The sequence below is a fragment of the Mus musculus genome, chromosome 5 (assembly GCF_000001635.26).
Source record: "Mus musculus strain C57BL/6J chromosome 5, GRCm38.p6 C57BL/6J".
Classification (NCBI taxonomy): Eukaryota; Metazoa; Chordata; class Mammalia; order Rodentia; family Muridae; genus Mus; species Mus musculus.
Window position 1 is genome coordinate 87,759,076 of NC_000071.6, and position 6,030 is coordinate 87,765,105.

The window sequence follows — 6,030 nt, forward strand, 5'->3', positions numbered from 1 at the left end:
AATTTTGGTTGAAACCAGTAAGACTTAGGTCAAAGCCAATAACATAATTCTAACCTAAAGATGTATAAATATAAAATAACTGGTTGTTTGTTTTTTTTTTCTTTTTTTTCTTTAGAATGTCAATTCATCTATTTAGGAGCAGCTTAAAACATTACAAATTCTGAGAAACGGGAATATTCATGTTGAGCAAAGTCAGATCAAGTCAGATAATAAAGGAATGTCTTACTGTTTAAAGCTAAAAAGCAAAATAGTTTTAAGTTGTTGTAAATGTGTTGTTCAATTAATACCAGTTGATTTCAGGCTATGATTGATAAAGTGGAAGAATTGGAAAACAAACATTTAGTTATTAAGTTTAAGATTAAGATGCTTTTAAACTATTACGAATTGGAATGCAATGAACATTAAGGTGATGGATAGGTTCACTTATGATAAAATGAAGTAGCTGGTTGACAGACTTAAGGAAACTTCAGTTGTAGAACATGGATAATAGTATAAATTGATTTTGTTTATTTAATATTTTTCTGCTCCATGTGATATTTAGTGGGTGCTGGGCTTTAGTAAACTATCTATATATAAATCTCTGTTACTATATTATATTAAAGTTATTATTATAGCATGTTTATATTATAAACCATCATTTTCTTTTCATTCAGATTTGATTCAGCCCAGTTTGAATGTGTTACCTCTACATTCGCATATTATTCGTCATTGTATTTCAAGTGAATAATCAAAGCAATTATTTAGAATAAAGAAAGGTCTCTATTGGTGTGTTCTCTTTTCCTTGTGTTATTTGCTTTCCAGTTCATGCTGGGTTATGTTGCAGGAAATATTAAAAATTGCAATTCAAGGTACACTGGCAGGCACTGGCAGGCATGGCCAGCCTGTTTTCACCTTTGAAGACTCTCTGACTCACAGCTCCAAAATCTCTTCGCCCAGCTTGCTAAATTCCCACTGGTAGGCCGCTACCATGCCACCCAATTCAAAATTCAAAATTCTCACTGCCTTTTGAGGTGTGCTTCTGGCAAATCCATGCTTTGCAGATGTACCTTTCTATTTGGAACCCAGTCGTGCTTGCTTGTGAAGGAAAACCCCACACAAACCTAGTTCAGAATCAGTGTTAACTCAGTTGCTAGGCACAACTAGAATCCCAATCTTGTAAGCCATATTAAGTCTAAATCCTCCGGTGATGAACCCAAGCATTTGTCATATAAATGGGGGCCACTAGTAGCTACATCGTGTCCTCCCGCTGTCCAGGTCCAAAAGCATATATCTCTCTCCTGCCTCTTCTCTTTCTCTCTTCGACCTGGAAGTCCGGCCTACCTGCCAAGCGATTAGTTTCTTTATTCATTAGAAGGCTTACAAGACATGTCCTGAACATTATTCATTTCAGGCAGCTCCTCTGGGGGAAGCTGAATTAGCATCAAAATTCAAAAAGCACCAGGACTATCCACAACAAGGTTAAACTTCAACTTCAGACATTTTTTCTATATTTCTTTTAATATTTTTATTAGATATTGTATTTACATTTCAAATGTTATCCCCTTTCCTAGTTTCCCCTCCAAAAGTCCCCTATCCCCTTCCCCCTCCCCCTGCTCCCTAACCCATCCACTCCCATTCCCATCCTGGCTTTCCCCTATACTGGGGCACAGAACCTTCACGGGACCTAGGGCCTTTCCTCCCATTGATGAGCGACTACACCATTCTTTGCAACATATACAGCAAGAGCCACAAGTTCCACCATGTGTTTTCTTTGATTGCTGGTTTAGTTCCAAGGAGCTCTGGGGGTACTGATTAGTTCATATTGATGTTTCTCCTACAGGGCTTCAGACCCCTTCAGTTCCTTGGGTCCTTTCTCTAGCTCCTTCATTTGGGGACCTTGTGCTCTGTCCAATCAATGATTATGAGCATCCACTTCTGTATTTGCCAGGCACTGGCAGAGCCTCTCAGGAGACAGCTTTATCAGGCTCCTGTCAGCAAGCTCTTGTTGGCATCTGAAATAGTGTCTGGGTTTGGTGGTTATTTATGGGATGGATCCCAAAGTGGGGCACTCTCTGGATGGTCATTCATTCAGTCTCTGCTCTGAACTTTGTCTCTGTAACTCCTTCCATAGGTATTTTGCTCCCCTTTCTAAGAAGGATTCTGAGCTTCTGGGCTAATATCCACTTATCAATGAGTGCATATCATGTGTGTTCTTTTGTGATTGGGTTACCTCACTTAAGATGATATCCTCTAGATCGATCCATTTATCTAAGAATTTCATAAATTCATTGTTTTTAGTAGCTGAGAAGTATTCCATTGGGTAATGTACCACATTTTCTGTATCCATTCCTTTGTTGAGGGACATCTGGGCTCTTTACAGCTCCTGGCTATTATAAATAAGGCTAATATAAACATAGTGGAGCATGTATCCTTATTGCATGTAGGAGCATCTTCTGGGTATATATCCAGGAGTGATATTGCTAGATCTTCTGGTAGAAGCTTTCTCTACACAAAGGATAAATAGGCTGAGAGATAAATTAGGAAAACAACATCCTTCACAATAGTCACAAATAATATAAAATACCTTGGTGTGACTCTAAGGAAGCAAAAGATCTGTATGATAAGTATTTCAAGTCTCTGAAGAAAGAAATCAAAAGAGATCTCAGAAGATGGAAAGATCTCCCATGTTCATGCGTTGGCAGGATTAATATAGTAAAAATGCCTATCTTGTGGAAAGCAATCTACAGATTCAATGCAATCTCCATCAAAATTCCAACTCAATTCTTCACAGAGTTAGAAATGGCAATTTGCAAATTCATCCTGAATAACAAAAATCCTAGGATAGCAAAAACTATTCTCAGCAATAAAAGAACCTCTGCTGGACTCACCATCCCCAACCTCAAGTTGTACTATAGAGTAATTGTGATAAAAACTTTATGGTACTGGTACAGCAGCAGACAGGAAGATCAATGGAACAGAATTGAAGACACAGAAATGAACCCACACACATATGGTCACTTCATCTTTGACAAAGGAGCTAAAACCATCCAGTGGAAAGAAGAAAGCATTTTCAACAAATGGTGGTGGCACATCTGGATGTTATCTCGTAGAAGAATTCGAATTGATCCATTCTTATCTCCTTGTACAAATCTCGTCTAAGGGGATCAAAACACTCCACATAAAAACAGAGACTAAAACTTATAGAAGAGAAAGTAGGGAAGAAACTCAAAGATATAGGCACAGGGGAAAGATCTCCGAAGAGAACACTAATACCTAGTGCTGTAAGATCAAGAATAGACAAATGGTACCTCATAAAATTGCTTAAGGCAAAGGACACTGTCAATAAGACCAAAAGGAAACCAACAGATTGGGAAAAGATCTTTACCAATCCTAAATCTGATAAGGGGCTAATATCTAATGTATATAAAGAACTCAAGAAGCTGGACCCAAAAAAACCAAACAACCATGTTAAAAAATGGGGTACAGAGGTAAACAAAGAATTCTCAACTGAGGAATATTGAATGGCTAAGAAGCACCTGCAAAAAATATTCAACAAGGAAATGTAAATCAAAACAACCCTGAGATTCCACCTCACACCACTCAGAATGGCTAAGATCAAAAACTCAAGTGACAGCAGATGCTGATGAGGATGTGAAAAAAGAGAAACACTCCTTCACTGATGGTGGGACTATGTACGCTGGTACAACCATCTGGAAATCAGTTTGGTGGTTCCTCAGAAAATTGGACATAATTCTACCAGAACTTCAGACTTTTAAACCTGATATCAATGATGGGTCTACTTCACTGAAATCCATTTAAAAAATAAAGCAATAAATTTGAAGTTCCCATTTCTGACTATGATACTTATTTTTATTTTTCATGCTATCTGTGTAAAAATCAATAGAACATTTTATTATGTCCTTTTCTCATGAAAAGCAATCAAGAATTTTATGTGTCAGGCCTATGTAGTGACTAAAATGCAATGATGTCTTATCTGATTCTTTTTCCAAAATACATAAAAGACTTTGTAAGTCTTCAATAACAGCCTGGCTATTTTGCTAATTCAACCATCTTAAGTAGTTTATATTTGAACAGGAAAATCATACATTTTAGCTAAATTAATAACCTTCCTGTATTTTTGTCTAAAGGAATAGCAATTTCTAGTTTTCATGAGAAGCAGAAGGGCTGGCACATAAACAGGGAGAGCAAAACCTGCTTAAGTATTAATGAGGTGTGCTGTTTTTACAAACTTTTCATTGGTTCTTTGTGAATTTATATCATGCACCACTATCAAACTCTTCTCCCCTTTATCCTCTATCTACCCTCTATCCTTATAATGCCCCCTAATAGAGGAAAAAAAGGCTCATAGTGTAAGCTGTAGTATGTTATGGTATAACTCACAGAATACCATTTGTTCATACTTCTTTGCTTACAAGTGTTCATTGCAATGAGTCCTTCACCTGGTAGGAGGCCTCTGGCTTCTGCTACATATCAATACTGAAGGGACTCCTCTCAGATATCCTGTTGTGCCCCATGTCGTAGGTACCCTGTAGTTTTGAATCTGTCGAAGCAGCCCACTCAACCACTCTAGCAGCTCATCAATGGAATAGATGTTGGGGTGAGGCAGCTCAAAGCCTTGCATTTGGTCCTGAGAGTTATCTGGGTTGGTCAGCCTGCCTGATTTACTATACCCACACCATGAGTTCTCCCACCATTCCCCAGACGGCTTATTCAATGTAGCTGTAAGCAAAGGTCACAGCCTGCCTCCTTCCTCTAAGCCCTCAAGGCCACCTCATTCACACCCAGGCTATCAGGACCAGCTCTACTGTATTTCACAGAAGAGGTACAGAGCCTGAATGTTGCATCCAGTAAGGAACAGGGCCATTTCTTCCACTCTTATGACCTGAAGGACAGGTCTCCCACCTGATACAGATGACAAGAGACTAGGGAGGCGGGGAGGGTATCTCTCCCTCATCCTCACAACCACACAGTGGACAAGAGGCTGGACTAGCTCCCACACAAGAGTCCCCACTACGGATACATGTGGCATCTTCAGCTACTCACATCAAACTAATCCTCACTACACCTGAGTCTCCAGTTCTGTCTCTCTTCATTGTGCCCATGTTCTTCTGTTTCTCCTTCTTTTCCATTTCTCTACCACATGCTTTCTCCTCTAAGTGGTTTCCAAGATCTCTTGAGTGTCAGGGATCAACTTAAGAGTTGTTCTAGGAGTGCTATGACCAACCTATGCATTATGGAATGGGGCAGGGCTCATCTCAGTCATGACCCTCCAGTAGGCCTGTGCAGTGCCTGAAAGTAATCTCAAGCTAGCTCCCTGTCCAGGTCCAACAACATCAGAGTGTTGGTCATCTTCTGCAGCATATATGACCCCGTATCATGTTGTCTGGTTTGGGCTAACACCTGACAAGATTCTGTGGTCTTTGATTGAGATTCTAGTCTTTGATATGGTACAGAGTTTGCCTAGTTTCCTGCTAGACCTCCACCCTGGAATCCCATCTGGCCAGTGCTGTGCCCAACTAGTGGTCATCCAAGGTAGCTCCTAGTCTGGCCCCCTGGTGCCACTCTGGTAAATGTATGATCATCTTATCTTGCTTTCTTCAGGGAGTGTTAAGCTTCTAGCAGCGTTCAGATCAGAACACTGAGCTTAGACATAGCCTCTCTTCCCTCGGGCACCTATTGACACACAGGTGACACAGTAGCCATGCATGCAATACTCTAAGTTCAGGCAATTAGGTAAACTTAATCCACCAGGTTAATACCACACTCATCGGAAACCTGTCAGTTTAGTGATTTTTCTCTTATAAAAGCTACTGTAAAACTTATAAAGACCCAGGGTTTGATTCATACATAGGTGGAACTGTAGTTCTGAAGTTTAAAATGTTTTTAACTATAATCTCCTAAGAGGATATTCCTTGTTGCTGATTAGTGACATTGCAACACAGGTGTTAAAGTCTGGGTTTAAATTTCATTCCTGTCTCACAGTGCATGAATACTCTATGACCTTACTGACTTTTGAAGCAGAAAATAAAT

At 39.6% G+C, this 6,030-nt stretch overlaps 1 pseudogene; it reads right to left on the minus strand.

Annotated features, from left to right (window-relative positions):
* Positions 1–5,603: 5,603 nt before the first annotated feature.
* Positions 5,604–5,726, minus strand: Gm24314 (annotated as a pseudogene).
* Positions 5,727–6,030: the final 304 nt, after the last annotated feature.